This window comes from Scylla paramamosain, unplaced genomic scaffold (genome assembly GCF_035594125.1).
Source record: "Scylla paramamosain isolate STU-SP2022 unplaced genomic scaffold, ASM3559412v1 Contig127, whole genome shotgun sequence".
NCBI classification, from domain to species: Eukaryota; Metazoa; Arthropoda; class Malacostraca; order Decapoda; family Portunidae; genus Scylla; species Scylla paramamosain.
In genome coordinates, this window is record NW_026973792.1 from 38230 (window position 1) to 55000 (window position 16771).

At 42.3% G+C, this 16771-nt stretch overlaps 1 long non-coding RNA gene across 1 annotated transcript in view; it reads left to right on the forward strand.

Moving 5' to 3' along the window:
- LOC135099419 (uncharacterized) overlaps positions 1-16771 on the forward strand; it is a 108940-nt gene continuing 92169 nt past the window's right edge. Inside the window, exon 1 of the long non-coding RNA XR_010267919.1 lies at positions 1-15. This is a non-coding gene — a long non-coding RNA (uncharacterized LOC135099419). The remainder of the gene's footprint in view (positions 16-16771) is intronic.

Genomic DNA, 16771 nt, shown 5'->3' on the forward strand with positions numbered 1-16771 from the left:
TGTTGGCCTTTGAAGGTATGTTAAGCACTATAAATGTCTCTATTTGACTGTGATTATTATGTGTGTTGTTAGATGTGGGTATGGTTCTGGGAAAATGTGTGGATTGCCTCCATACGGTGCATAGCTGTGCAGGATTTATGTGGTGACGTGGCTACGGTGCAGGGAGTAGGTGGTGCAATGCCGGCGACCCGACACATTGTGAATTACCAGGGGTTGTGCGGGGTGCGCCAGGTTCCTGTGGTGTCCTTCCAAGCTGGGAAGGTTTAGGATGCAATGTGGGTGTCCAGTGACGGGAGGTACCGCCTAAGTTACTTTGTTTTGTGAATGTCTTTGATGAAGTTCAGGGTCAATTGTTTTCATTCTGTGTGATTCATGATAGCTGTCTGTCACTTGTAGTGTGTTCCTTGAAATATTTTGTGTTGTGTTTCGTTGCCAGCTGCTCACGATACGAGGCACATGTCAGCACCAGGTGGTTTGCTGGGGAAATTATTCCAACTGGCACTTGCAGCTTGAAACGCTTTGGGAATTTAAGTTCAGACGCCCTGCCCGGTTTATCATTGGTCATCCTACACTACTACTTGATGCTACTACTACTATTATTTACTGCTACTACTAATACTTCATGCTACTACTACTACCACTACTACTACTGCTACTACTACTACTACTACTACTACTACTACTACTACTACTACTACTACTTGCTACTTTTACTACTTGCTACTTTTACTACTTGCTACTTTTACTACTTGCTCCTTCTACTACTACTACTACTACTACTTGCTACTTCTACTACTACTACTACTACTACTACTACAAGTACTACTACAACCACCACCACCACCAGCACCACCAGTCCCACTAGGAAATCACAATGACGAGGGCAGCCAGGGATGTATGTCTCCGTGCTCCCTCTCGACTGCCGCCGTCCATGCCACGCGGTGCCTCGCCGCCGCCTCATAACACTGCTGGTTTGTGGATTCCTGCATTCTTAAGGTGTCGCCTTACAACCTCGCCCTCCACCACCACGACTCCGGGGACACAGAGACACTTTTCCTTCGCGTGTTTGTTCCACCGCACGGATGTACTTATATGAGGAAATCGTGAAAGAGAGAGAGAGAGAGAGAGAGAGAGAGAGAGAGAGAGAGAGAGAGAGAGAGAGAGAGAGAGCGCGAGCAAGACTGGGAGTGACAATTTATGGGGCTACTTATCGGTCTTTCAATGTGTTTTATGGTCCATTAGTCTGCTTCCGTCGATCTAGTAACTATGTAGTTCTGTACTCTCTCTCTCTCTCTCTCTCTCTCTCTCTCTCTCTCTCTCTCTCTCTCTCTCTAGTTGCAGTACTCTCTGAACTTACGCTTATATTGATGACTTATTTATTATACTCCTTTCTCGTTCTACCAAGCTCCATAAGTCTCTCTCTCTCTCTCTCTCTCTCTCTCTCTCTCTCTCTGGGGAAAGCAAGTAAAACAACTGGAATTTGTTTAAGAGAAAATAAAACAGCGTTTCCTTCACACGTGTGCAAAATTATTCGCTTATTGAAAACGCTTCGAGAAGAAGAATAATAGAAAAAAAAGAAAACACTGTACACTTTTGGTTCACGATCCTGCTTACGTTCTTCTTTCTACCCAGAGAGAGAGAGAGAGAGAGAGAGAGAGAGAGAGAGAGAGAGAGAGCGTGAGTGAGCGAGTGAGCTGCACCTGCTTATCCTTTCCTTTCACATTCGTGATATCCCCTCCCTATCTCTGCGTGCGTCTGAGTATCTGTGTGTCTGATGCGGGGCTGAGTATCGTGAACCCTGAGTTATGAGTGTAATTTCCTCTGCAATTTCCGTCACTTTACGCTTTTTCCCTTGTTTATTGTCCCGTCATTGAGCGAGTGAGAGGCGAGGTGGCGATAGCGCTCAGCTTGGCGATAAAGTCACGTGTTGGTTGTGCCTTCTTTATGTAAACGGAGAGGGAAGGTATGGATGGATTAGTGAATGAGTGAGTGAGTGTATGAGTGAGTTAGGGAAGGGATGGATGGACTGGCGAGTGAGTGACTGAGTGAATAATTGAGGGAAGGGATGGATGGACTGGCGAGTGAGTGAGTGAGGGAATGAGTGAGTGAGGGAAGGGATGGATGGACTGGCGAGTGAATGAGTGAGTGAGGGAATGAGTGAGTGAGGGAAGGGATGGATGGACTGGCAAGTGAATGAGTGAGTGAGTGAGTGAGTTAGGGAAGGGATGGATGGACTGGCGAGTGAATGAGTGAGTGAGGGAATGAGTGAGTGAGGGAAGGGATGGATAGACTGGCGAGTGAGTTAGTGAGTGAGTGAGTGAGTTAGGGAAAGAATGGATGGGTTAATGAATGAGTGAATGAGTGAGGGACGGGATGGATGGGTTGGTGTATGAGTGAGTGAGTGAGTTTTTCTCCTTCGACACCTGTTTGAATGGAGATGTGCTTGAATTGTGCATTGGTTTGTAAGGAGACGTGGTAAAAGGAGACGTGGCATGTCGGTTCACATTCGCGAAGGCTTCTCAGCTTATCGGAAAACGAAATACGAGTGTACCTGTCATGAAACTGTCGTCATTCGTGTATGTGCGCAGCTCCAGAATTTTTACATCCTTGGCTCTTACCGAAACCCTGACAGTGACGATACTATCTTTGACTGCTTGTTAATGGCAATGGCAATGATTCAAGATGAGGACCGAAAGGCAGCCTTTGTTTTTGCTGGTGATTATAATGCCCATCACCGTGAATGGCTTGAATCAGTTTCTCCAACTGACTCCCATGGTCGTGCTGCTCTTGATTTTGCGAATGTCTCTGGATGTTCTCAGTTAGTTGTGGGTCCAACACATCTGGCTGGCAATCGGCTTGATCTTGTCTTTACCGACGTACCAGAGACAGTCAAGGTAACCACTATGGCAACTCTTGGCACATCAGATCACTCTGCGATTAGTATTTAACTTAACTTGAGACAAAATATTCCTGCATACACAGTCACCAAAGAGGTCTTCTTGAAGGGGCGCGTTAATTGGAGCTCTGTCAGAGAAGACGTTTCTCGTATTCGTCTAGGACCGGTCTTGAGCAACCCTGATCCTGTCTCAGCATTGAATGAGGAACTGAAGCGTATTATCTCTCGGAGGGTTCCTGTAAAGAAAGTTTGTTTGCGCTCCAACGACAAGGCCTGGTTCAACATTGATTGTCGTACTGCTAGAGACACTAAGCAAGCGGCTTATCGCAGGTGGTCACACTTAAGGACACGTGAAACTTGGGATGCGTGCACTGTTGCCAGAGCTTCCTGTGCGGCAGTCTACAGGACTGCTGAGAGCGAATATTTTACCTCTGCGAAAGAAAAACTATCCACTGCATCTGACCCGCACAAGTGGTGGTCCACGCTGAAGTCAGTTGTCTTTGGTTTGCGACCATCTCTCCCTGCTCTGCTTTCTGATACTGGACAGCTGATCACAAGTCCAAAAGGCAAAGCTGATCTGCTGATGAAACACTTTGACTCCAAGCTCTGTCGAGCTCTAGCCCCCACCAGCGAGTTGCCTCCTGCCATGCCAGTCTTGACAAAACTGGCTTTTAGGTCTAAGGAAGTCATGAGACTACTTTTAGCACTCGACTCCCATGGCGGCACGGATCCACTTGGGATGTTTCCTATGTTTCTGAAGGAAACAGCTGCAGTTCTTGCTCCCAAACTGAGTGCAGTCTTCAGACGCCTAATCCTGACCGGTAGTTTCCCCATGTGCTGGAGAAATGCGAACATCACAGCGATCCCTAAAGGCTCTCCATCATCTGATGCCAGCAACTATAGACCAATCTCTATCACGCCGTTACTTTCTAAGATCTTTGAACATGTTATTTCTGGTCGTCTCTCTCGTTACCTTGAACACTCTCATTTGATACCAGCTAATCAGTTTGCTTATCGGAAGAACCTAGGGACTACGGATGCGCTACTCACTATCTCTCATAAGATTCAGCAAGCTCTTGACTGTGGGCATGAAGCCAGGGTAGTCCAACTTGATTTCTCTGCAGCTTTTGACCGAGTCAACCATGCCGGTCTTCTCAGGAAGCTGCAATCTTTTGGTGTCGGTGGCCCGGTACTGTCCATCTTGACTCAATTTTTGACCCACCGCACCCACCGTGTGTGCGTTGATAGTTGCTACAGTGACTGGTACAGCGTCCACTCAGGTGTTCCCCAGGGTAGCGTACTGGGACCTCTGCTGTTCAATGTCTACACTTCCGATCTACTACAAATCACTAGCAATCCTATTTACGGATATGCAGATGATGTGACACTTGTTGCTACTGTTGAGTCACCGAATTCACGTCTTGATGTTAGTACATCCCTGAATGAGGATCTCAGACGTATATCTGACTGGTGTCGCACCTGGAACATGAAACTGAATGCATCAAAATCAAAATGCTTGTGTATTTCACGCTCTCGCACGCTAAATCCCCTTCACGGCCCTCTGCTTGTTGATGGCGCGCCTCTGACAGTATGTGATGAGCTTGATATTTTGGGTGTCAGATTCGACTCAAAACTGTCTTTTGAACGGCACATCAGGCGTCTTGTCAGTTCTGCCTCGCAAAAGCTTGGCGTTGTGAGGAAGGCTTACCGGATTTTTGGTGACCAGTCTATCTCTGCCAGCTGCTTCCGGTGTTTTATTCTTCCACTGCTGGAGTATTGTGCTCCTGTGTGGTCTTCCACAGCTGTGTCCCACCTCCGTCTCATTGACAGAGTTGTCTCCTCCGCTAGGTTCCTCTGTGGTGGCGAAGCAGCTTGGGATCTTGGTCACCGACGCAATGTCAGCAGTGTCTGCATGCTATATAAGATCCATGCCAACCAGCTTCACCCGCTGAATGCCTCCATCCCAAATGCATTTGTGCCCACCAGAAACACTCGACTTGCGTCAAATTCACATGCGCGCTGCTTACAGCAGGTTAGGTGTCACACCAGTCAGTTTCAGCGAAGCTTTGTTCCTTGTGCTGTAAGACTTTGGAACATGCTTGACGAGGGCACATGCACTGCGAGTGATGTGCAAAAATTCAAGTCTGCTTCGAACAAAATCTTGAAGAGTCTAGTCAATTAAACTCTGGTTGCTTTTGCAGCCATACCTGTGATAAATTATGTAACTATACCTGTGATTTTATACCATCAAGTTTTAAGTAGTTATACTACATTTACTCGTGTTGTCTGACATATATTAAATAAGTCAGAATTGTTGATTTTTTTTGTTGAATTTTTTTGTGAGTTTTAATAATTCTCAGTTCGTTGAGGCGTTCTTTATAATTGTTTAACCTATTTTCTCCTCCTGCTCTGATTTCATCCTACTATTGTGCTAATTGCTTTTCCTTTCTTCTTTCTACGGTCAAGGTGGGTGGGGGTTGTCATCTGGCAACTTACAGCGCTTGCGCTCGTCCCACTCTGCCTTCTCCGTTAGGTTTAATAATAATAATAATAATAACTTCGTTAATTGATATTGAATCAGGATTGAAAATTGATGTGTTTCTCTTTTCTTTATTCACGTCAGTCTCGTAAAAAAAATAAAAAAAAGATTAGGAAATACACGAAGAAACGTTAAGGAAGAATACATTTCATGTAGATTTGCTGGCTCTAACGAGGGTATTTGTGATAAGCTGCACGGATCTAAAGGCAAAAGATGTAGATAATAAAGGTGAAGGGTTGTGTACAAGTGTGAAAATGCACTCTGCCTCTCTTTCTGTATGTCTGATTCTGTCTTTCTGGTTGTCTGTATTTATGTGTGTGTCTTTCTGCAGAATCTAAACCTTAGAAAACGTTTATATTTTGGAGAAATCATAAAGCGAGAATCACACAACCGTAAAAAGAACACGATTATGAGCCATACAAAATATTGTGATCACCTTTGTTTATAATCAAGCCTTTGATAAATATTTCCTTGTTCTTGGAGAAAATTTTCTTCATATAAAAAAAAGTGATAGTATTTTACAGACATAAGAGAATGTCCCAAAAATATAGTCATGCTACTCCACGATAGACATGAGGACAAAACATTTTTCTTGCTATTCTCGGATGCCTGTAAAACACTAAAACATTTTCTTTTCTCCTATCTTGTTTTCATAATTAATAAGATTTTCTGAAACGCGTAATTCATAACTAAAATTTTCTGAAACGCGTAATTCATAACTAAAATTTTCTGAAACGCGTAATTCATAACTAAAATTTTCTCAAACACGTAATTCATAACTAAAATTTTCTGAAACACGTAATAGTAAAACGTTTAACATCAAATCCGGATTATAAACAAAAAATAATGGCAAAACTAATGTAATATTGGGTCGCAGTTACTGCAGCAAACCACAGCCTTGACAACTCTGTCATGCATTCTTTGAGCACTTGCACGTTATGAATATATACAATAGATGCTCAGCTTTCCCTTGAGCATATACAGACACAGTGAAGATGTCAAGCAGTGGTCTCTTTAGCTTGTTTTTAATGACAGGAATACAACCTAAGAGTAAGACACGTGCGTCTCAAGAAGAATATAATTTGCCAAGTTTTTCCCTGTTAAAACCAATAACAAACACACAACTTGCTGGATATCTTACCTTGGTTTTACTAGACATTTATATACCTTGATATCTGCTCAAAATCTCTGAAATATCCAAGCAAACCCTCTCGCTTTGCTCGTCGCTAGCATTCAGTCGGTGTGGGAAGCTCCATGTGGCGTGCAACAGATGCCTTTCACCGCCATGCCACGTCCCGCTGCTCCATTGCCTGCACACACTGCTGCTGCAAAAATTACTTCCCTCATTCCGTGCCGCCAATAAATGCAACTTAATGACCTACGAGAAACATAATTAGTACTACACTTGTTTATTTTTAACTTGTCTTTCACTAGAGAAACAATTTTTTGAAAGGGGAAATAATACTGATGTGCCTGTTAGTGTAATTGTCCACCTGCTCTGCCTGCCTTGTCTGTTTGTTTGAGCATGTTTATGTGTGTCCATCTTTCTATCTATGAATCTCTTGCGTGTCTTGTCTGCTTGTCTGTCTGTCTGTCTGTCTGTCTGCCTGCCTGCCTGCCTGCCTGCCTACCTGCATGCCTGTCTATATTTTATCTATCAACACGTGCCTATCTGTCCCTCCCCTCCCCTCCCATCTCTCTCTCTCTCTCTCTCTCTCTCTCTCTCTCTCTCTCTCTCTCTCTCTCTCTCTCTCTCTCTCTCTCTCTCTCTCTCTCTCTCTCTCGTCTTGCTAGTCCTGCATAAGATTTTTTTTTCCCTATAACATGCCTCTGTGTGTGTGTTTGTGTGTTTGTGTGTGTGTTTTATATGTGTGTGTAGGAGGAGGAGGAAACTGATGTGTTGTTATAACTATGAAGGCAAAAGTTCCAGGTGTCAGTCAACCCAATTATGTCTCGTGCAGTTTTACCATAGCGTCATCCCAGCCGCTTCCTGCTGCCACCTGCTTAATGAGGCAAGCATTATGGCATAAAATCAGTGAAGGTTTGATTTGAGGGCAGATGGAAGGTTTAAGTATTGCTGCAATGTGTTTTCTCCCTTCTATCGACACGCCTTGTCGATTAAAATATCAGTGACAGTTTATTTTTATTTTTTTTTTTTGTCCTTTTTCATCCTTTCACTTTTTTTTTCTATAGAAGATAAAACTGCTTTTGTTTCGAACACGGACTTTGGTATCACTGCTGGTGCTCCCTGCTTAACAGTAAACATGAAATTACTGATATTCCTCATATTCTTTGCAGCGCACCTGTACAAATATGATTACATGATAGAGGGTAGTCAAAAAAGCAGTGATTCATATAAGTTCACGATGTTATTTTTTTAAACGCCATTTCATCTAACTCTTCGTCACCATGTTGGTATCCCTCATGAAGTTATTGATAGAAGACAGGATGATAAAGACGTACTGGTAGTATTTCTCAAAAGGTTACAAACAGAATGCCTTGCTGGCATTCTTCATACAGACTCAGATAAAACTATTGGCGAAAGACAATTTGAAAAACTAATATTAGTATTTCTCAAAAGTTTACAATCATAATGCTGGAAATTATTTTTTTAATCTTCCGGTGGACGACTTGTTATGCAATATTCTCCAAGGACACGATGTATTTTCTGCCATCACTTCTTTACTCCATCATTACCATATCGCTGTGTGCTGTGCTGCTAAATCCACTGCTTAATATTCACAGTGGAATTGCTCCCCCCGATTTCATCTTGGACAATAATATGATGAACGGTATGGTTATTTTTTTTTATTTATTTATTTTTTTTTTATTTCTAAGTTTCTGCCTACGTCCAGTCCTGTGTCAATATTGTCAGCATGAAAAGTGGAAGTGCGTTACGTTGTGATTCTACACCTATATTCTTTTGCGTGGCAGGCGCAGCACATAATTTTTGCTGAGACGTGACGGTCCATGCCGTTGTGCAAGGCTCACCTCGTCTTTTGTCGATGCATAGACTGAGTGGCGCGGAAAGCTTTTGGTGTTATTTCGTGCGTGTTAGCCAGTGGGAGAGAGATAAAAAAAAAAAAAAAAGTGGGGAAGGGGTGTGAACAGAGAGAGAGAGAGAGAGAGAGAGAGAGAGAGAGAGAGAGAGAGAGAGAGAGAGAGAGGACAATCAGAAGACATACACAAAAATAAATAAATGAATAAATAAATAAACAAATAAATAAAATAAATAAATAAATACATCCAATCCTAGTCATAAACACAAACAGACAGACATACAACAACCTGATAAACAGACAAGCAGAAAAACAAGCAGAGATAAGAAGACAAATAAACACAAATTGGGCTGAAGAAGAGGATGAAAAGAAAACGAGGCTTCCTCTCGCCACGCTATTCTCCTCCTCCTCCTCCTCCTCCTCCTCCTCCTCCTCCTCTTCCTCCCTCGCTGATGAACTATAAAGAAGCGACCTGCAACCATCCCCGCGCCTCATGAATACATAAAGGGTCTGCAGCATCGCCGTCGCTGCTGCCGCTCATCTGCCGACAGAATCTTTGGAACAATGATACCATTTGGGAGCGTTACTGACAGCGCGGGTAGAGGGCGTCACATGGCTCACAACGTGCACTTCCATATCCCCGCCTCTCCTTGTGCCCGGTGTTTCAGAATCTGCTTTCCAAATTGCTTTGTACATGTACTTACCGTATAGCTCCATGGTTTTCATATTTTCTTCCCTGTTTGGTTCTGATGTGTGTGTGTGTGTGTGTGTGTGTGTGCAAAGGAATCGCTGGAAATCTTGAAATCATGTCCGCGTTTTAGTGTTTTTTGTTTGGTTTTATATTTTAGTTCTAAGTAGTGTTGTTCTGCGTGTGTGTGTGTGTGTGTGTGTGCGTGCGCAAATAATTTTCCAATTGGATGGTACCACTATAAGTCGTATATCTTTTTTTTTTCATCTCTGTCGGTCGTGTTATTATTCTCTCTTTTCTAATATGCTATTAGTTGCAAGGTGTTCACTACGTTAGAGCCGTATGCTTATACACACACACACACACACACACACACACACACACACACACACACACACACACACACACACACACACACACACACACACACACACACACACATACACACACAGATACACACATACATACACACTTTGTTAAACATATCTTTTTTTCCTCGAATTTAATTTCTAGTCTTTCTGTGTCGTATTTTTCTTCCACAAGATGACACAGCGCGCATCTTGCAACACTCGACAGTCTCTTTTCACACTGCTAATATTGCGTGTCCCTCACGACCTTTTCCCAGACATTTCTGCGCCTTTTTTTTTTTTTCGATCATTTTAATCAGACCGTAGTAAGCTACTGGTGTATTCAAGTGTGTGCATGATTCTGGTGATAATTCAAGAAACATTCTACGCAATCAATATATAAAAGAAAATATCCCTGAAAACACAATCTTTGTGGAAGTAATCGGTGTTTTCAAGCGTGTATATGTACATGATTCTAGTAATAAAGAAGGCAACATTCTACACCATCAATAGGTAAAAGAAAACATCCGTAGCAAGTAATCATCTCCGTGGCCTTTGAAAACAGACCTAAAGGCTATAACAGACCAAGCCTAAATCTCACGTTCTTCCCTGCTGAGGTGACGCACGGACAGTCGGTAGCTGAGGAGGAGCACCTGGTGTGAAGGTGTGTGTGGCGATTAGCTCTTCCTTTGTGCCTATCAACGAGTGGCCAGAACAAAAGAGGGAACTCGAAATACGATGGCCCACTTTTTTCATCGCGGCGTAACTGTTCCTCCGCGATGAATCGCTCTCCCTCCGTGCTGCCGATGGCGTCAATTGTCTTTTATAATTGACCTTGCCATTTTTCATGCTTATCTCTCTCTGGAATGAAGACTACTTTAAATCCACGTGGAAAAGTTATTGCTGCGACACTGGTGGACTGTTCACCTTCAGTGGAGTAGGACTGTTGCTACACGGAGTGAGTCTGCAGCGGCCTGGGATTAGGTCAAGTGACGCGGATGGTGGTTACAGTAATACAGGCAATTTTTGTGTATGTGTTGGTGATAGTTGTGTGATGTCTCGGTTTTAATTATAATGCTTAACTTATTCAGTGTTATTCAACACACTTTCTTGATCCGCTGACCACTGTGAAACATTTTTTTCAACAGCTTCCTCTGAAGACTACACTAGCTAGAGATAGGAATATCTACTCTTTTAATCGCCTTTTTTTCATGTGGGTGTTTTTAAGTGTTTTGTAAAGCGATTCGGATGTGAGCTGTTGCATATCACAGTGAAATGGTTAATGAATGTTTGTGTTACTGATTCAATTAAATCTATCCGAGGTTCGAATGATCGTATCACTAATGATCATAGCTTGGAATATTTGTATCATTAAACTCAGTATATCTCGTGCTGTTTGTATCATGAAAGCATCGTAAGTAACAAAAACATGATAAGCAAGGGGTTGATCAAGACAGTGCAGCGCTGCGAAGTCTTGGAGGCAGTGGCGGCTTTCCTGTCTCGTGGTCTGAGAGTTCATCGCATCGCCATTTTTTTTTTTTTTCAGGTTCATATCGCGAAGGACACAGCTGAACAAAAACATATTTTAGCTTCTTATCTCACACACAGGGCCTCATTTTAGTGAAAGGCTCCTAGAAGAATACAATTATACAAGCATTCATTATACATGCTGCTCTTGGTTCCTCCTTTGCGTTCCTCTGCGGGGTCATGCAGGCGATGGTGGTGGATGATGGACCGTGTCAATCTTACTGAAAGGCTTGCGTGGGCCGCCTGGCGCCTCCCATCTGCCTCACTTGTATGTACCTCACCGTGTACAGCGCTCACTATTTTGTGTTAGAGTCCGGTATAATTACCTGGGGCACATGTCCACCACTTTGCCTTATCAAGTTAGTATTGCCCACAATGGCCGGGCCTGGGTCTGTCACTGCGGCTTTGTCACGCGTCCCTCTGCCTCAGTGCACGTTCTCGCTGTGGTGTTAGTACAGCAGATGTCACCATGTATATAATAATCGTGCAAATTTATTGCACTAGAAATTTCTTATTGTATGTGTTGGAGTCTTCGTCAAACTCTTTGTCAGACATTATCTTGTGTTATGTGGTAGATTTAAAGTATGCTTATAATTGCTTATGTATACAAATTAATAGCTCTAACTTTCTTGGCAAAATATTTGCTTTAGCTAACATTTTTCCAATATCATCTGATAGATCTTAAGGCATTTTTCCCTTCAATGCGTCCTCTTTGAACACCCGAATAATTGCTCGAGAAATGTCTCTGCTAAAGAGCGTTGTGGTCTGTGTTAAACATTTTTCTTATATCATTAAAATTTAAAGGAGGGTTGCCGGTGAACTCAGAGCGTGAGGGAGGGAACGTTCAGATCCCGTTACTCAGCGGCAGTGACCGCCGCCTCACACCCCACGTTGTGATTACTTTCCTCCACGCGTGCAAGGAAAGGGAACACTCATTTTTTGCCGTGTTTACTTAATACGCGATGAAAATTACTCTTTACCCACACAGGAGAAGGAAGTCTTTATCTGTACACATACGTATATACAAACTACAAGCCTCGTGACTCCCATGATCTCGCAGAGGAACACAAATGAAGAACAAAGAGAAACATGTCTATTTAATGCTTGTATATATTGTAGCAGAAACCTTTCAGTGAAATTTGAGGCACCGAGTATGACAGGATGATAATTTACGTTTGTTTTTTTTTTCGGCTTTGTTCCTCGCATTATGAACTTAAAAAAAGAAAACCGCAATATGATAAACTCTCAGACAAGAATTACGCCGCGTGGCCCTGGGTGTATTCTGTCTGGCGCTCTGCAGCCAACACAAAGGTGGCGTCAGTATTTTTGCGAGATCAAGAGGTGAAGAAGTGCACAGAGGCGATAAGGCGGTGGCTTGCTGAGTGCACTCACGTCTTGCTCTGAAACACCTGAAGCTGTGTCGAGCGAAGAGTGGCCTGCCTCAGTGTGGAGATCCCCTTGCCCACACCACTTCCACCACTCCACCACCACCACCACTACTACGCCACCACTCCATACCACACCACACCATCTCACTACCACTACGTCACCACCACACACCACCACACCACTCTATCACTACTACTTCACCTGCACCACCACCGCGATGCCTTAAAGGGCATGCAAGAAGGACGAGAGAAACAAGGGAAGGATACGTACATGTACTCGTATATGCATTCTGGATTATGATGCATGACTTCGTGTTGACAAGAAATGAGGTCACTTTCTTCACACCGCAAGCTAACGAACGCTCGTGGCCTGAGGGCTGCCCTCATACATAAATACTGTATACCCAAAAAAAGACGTAAGTATTGAAGCAGTGGATTTTAAGCTTAACCCTTTCACTCCTTTGGTTTTCCTTTGTCAACTTTCCAAACATTGAATGAAAAAAAAAATTGTGGGTTAATTTTACGTTTTCTAAGCCACGGAATCATTTAAGAGACTCGCCCATAAATAAGTCTCTAACAAGTCGTAGGTATATATATGGAAATATTTGTCCAGCGGTGAAAGAGTTCAGATCGGACTCTTTATCATGACCGTGCGTATTTTGAAAGGTTTAAAGAGTGGTAAATAAATTAACAAATGAGTAAATAAACGAATGAATAGAAAAAAAATAGTAAATATTCTTTCACTGAAGCTATATAATAGTATGGAAATAAGATCAAACTGGCAACAAGTTTATGGGAAGGAGGTGCACATCAGGTAATGTGAAAAGTGTAACACTGTAGTAGAGTCAGATAGACAAGCGCCACCAGTGACCGAGACAAGCTGGCAGCAGGAACTAAAGCTGACAACTCACAGGAAAAATTAAATTTGTCGCGTGATATATGTTTATCTATTTTTTTTTATTTAATTTTGTTCTTTTTTGTTTATTTAATGGTTTATTTATTAATCTGTTCATCTATTGTTTTGATTTTCAAGGAAAGATAGAGAGATAGATGATTGGTAGACAGATAGGTAGAAGATAGTTAGACATAGATAGGTAAACAGAGATAAAGATTAAAATATAGATGGGTGGATAGATAGGTATACTATATATATATATATATATATATATATATATATATATATATATATATATATATATATATATATATATATATATATATATATATATATATATATATATATATATATATATATATATATATATAAGCAGCCCATGTACTCGTGGTCGTGTATCGGTGGGATCCAGAAACAGCAAGTGTACCGATCAGTGACCCCCAGTGCTGCCAGACCTCGCGACACTACTGTAATGATTCCCACGCTTTATTTTCCCTGTGCCGCGAAATACAAAGCAACTTTTACTAATAAGGAAACTCTCCAGGTAAGAATCCAGTAGCGACAACCGCGGCGTGAATGATTCTTCTTTGCGCTTTTTTTTTTTTTTTTCGTTCAGTCATGTTGGGATGAGACGATTAGGGGATATTTATATATAGTGTTGATAGTTGGTATAGGTATATGTGTTTTTTTTATACAGGGTCTCGTGTAAACGTACTGGCTCTTAAATTCTTCTCCCTCGCTTTGTTTACGTTCAGTCATGTCGCAAGTAGACGATTAGTGGTATCTAAGGGCAGGGTGTGTAGGTGAACATAGGCATTAGGCAAGTGTGTTATTATAGAGGGAGTGTCACGTGTAGGTCTACTGATTCTTGTAACTTCACTTTTGACCTTACTAGGTGGTATGTTCCTCTGCAACTTTACGTGACTGTCACTAATTAAAATAAAGATAACTTTTCCCCGCAGTGACAATACGCCACGTTTCCTCTCCCTCCCTCTTCCTTGCTTTTTCCTTCTCCCGTCCTCTGTTTCACCCTTTTCCATCCCCCAGTCCTTTCCCCCAAGGCACCGTCCCACCAAAAGTTTAATTCATCACACAAAGCTTGGAAGAGAACAGATTTTTCCCTTTTTCGTCCCTTTTTTCCCTCCCTCTCGCTCACTTCCTTTACGTCGTGTGAAACAATTTGCTGGTCTGTTGCCGAAGAGAGGAAGCGGGCTGGGGAGGTGCAGGGCGAGGTGAGGTAGGGCGTGGTGTGGTGGGGCGCCTCTTCGTCTGCTCTCAGCGGGAGGCCAAGCTGAGTGATGGCATGACTCGCGGGTCGCATCACCAGGCTTACGATGAGTAGTGGTAATTATTCTGGCCAGTTTGATGATGTTCTTTTTCTCTCGATGTGTGTCTTTCTTGGGGCATTTGTACTCTTCATGTTTTGCTCTTGTTTACGAGTTTGTTTTTCGTGTGTGTATGTTTGCGTGTCTGTGTAAATGGATGGATGGATAATTATTAGCGGGAAGTTCGTATGTTTTTCGTGTGGGATTCGTACTCTTGATGTTTTGCTGTTGTTTGCGTATTTATTTCTCGTGTGTATATGTTTGCAGGCGTGTACAGATGGATGGATGGATGGATGGATGGATGGACTGATAACTAGATAGAAAGGTAGACTGATAGATGGATAAGTTGACAGACGGAAGAATAGATGGAGGGAATATATTGATGCATGGATAGATGGATAAATCGATAGATGGGTGGGCAGATGGATTCATCGATAGACAAATGAGAGAGAGAGAGAGAGAGAGAGAGAGAGAGAGAGAGAGAGAGAGAGAGAGAGAGAGAGAGAGAGAGAGAGAATAAATAAATATGCAAACCATCGATGAAGGAATCCATGAACACAGATTCGTATCCTGTATTATAAAACAATGCGCCGCTCATCACACTAATTAGAGATGTATCGATACTTCAGCTGTAACTCCCCGACACTCTTTGCTGCCAGATGGGACCCCCAGGAAAAGGCAATGCCAATATTGTTAACCATTGCTGATTACGATTTCATCAAACGTATAGTCATTCCAACAGTCTTTTGCTCCCAACAGTCAAATCTATCTTCTGTTTTGACTGTTGTTAAGCTTTCTTGCTAACTTGATCATTTACATATTCACTACTAGACAATATCAGTAATCACTATGACTTTAAAGACAATTTTGCTCTGATTAGGATTCCGTCAAATATATCATCTTCCCAACACTCTCTGCTACCAACACTGATTGATCCTTTTTTTTTTTTCTTTTATGTAGGAGGGACACTGGTCAAGGACAACAAAAATCCAAAAAAAATAAAAAAAAAGCCCTCTGAAATGCCAGTCCCAGAAAAAGGTCCACAGCGGTAATCAAAAATTGAAGAATAAGTGTGTTGAAACCTCCCTCTTGAAGGAATTCAAGTCATAGGAAGGTGGAAATATAGAAGCAGGCAGGAAGTTCCAGAGTTTACCAGATAAAGGGATGAATGATTGAGAATAATGCATCCACCTCTTGCATTAGAGAGGTGGACAGAATAAGGGTGAGAGAAAGAAGAAAGTAGTCATTCTAAAGAAAATCAGTAAAATACTTCCTAAGGTCCCCCCAACTAGCAGAGGCAAAACGCTAGAGGCACCTTCGCCTAGGCGGATCCTGACGAGGGATTGGAACGATAGGACAAGATACATATATGAGATTGTGATCGGTGGAGCCCAACAGAGAAGAGAGGGTGACAGCATTTGCAGAAGGACTAGAGGTCAGGAAAAGGTCAGGAATGTTGGGCGTACCTCCAAGACGGTCAGGAATACGAGTAGGGTGTTGCACCAATTGCTAGGTCGTGGAGGATAGCAAAGTTGAAGGCTAGTTCACCAGGATGGTCAGTGAAGGGAGAGGAAAGCTAAAGCTGGTGATGAACATTGAAGTCTCCTAAGAATGGAGATCTCTGCAAAAGGGAAGAGAGTCAGAATGTGCTCCACTTTGGAAGTTAAGTAATCAAAGAATTTCTTATAGTCAGAGGAGTTAGGAGAGAGGTATACAGTACAGATAAATTTAGTATGAGAGTGACTCTGTAGTCGTAGCCAGATGGTGGAAAACTCGGAAGATTCAAGAGAGCAGGTTAAATTGTTGCGCACATAAACGCAACATCCAGCTTTGGATCGAAAATGAGGATAGAGAAATTAGGAGGGAACAGAGAAGGGGCTACTGTCAGTTGCCTCAGACACCTGAGTTTCAGTGAGGAAAAGAGGAGGAGGTTTAGAAGAGGAGAGGATTGAAATTAGATCTTAGACCGCGAATGTTGCAGAATTAATGAAGAAAAAGTTGAGGGGCATGTCAATGGTTGTTGACCGTTCTTGGGTTGTCTTGTTAACTCACCAGTAACCTTTTCACTGCTAGACAATAAAAACATGATAATAATAATAATAATAATGATAATAATTATAATAATAATAATAATAATAATAATAATAACAATAATAATATAATAATA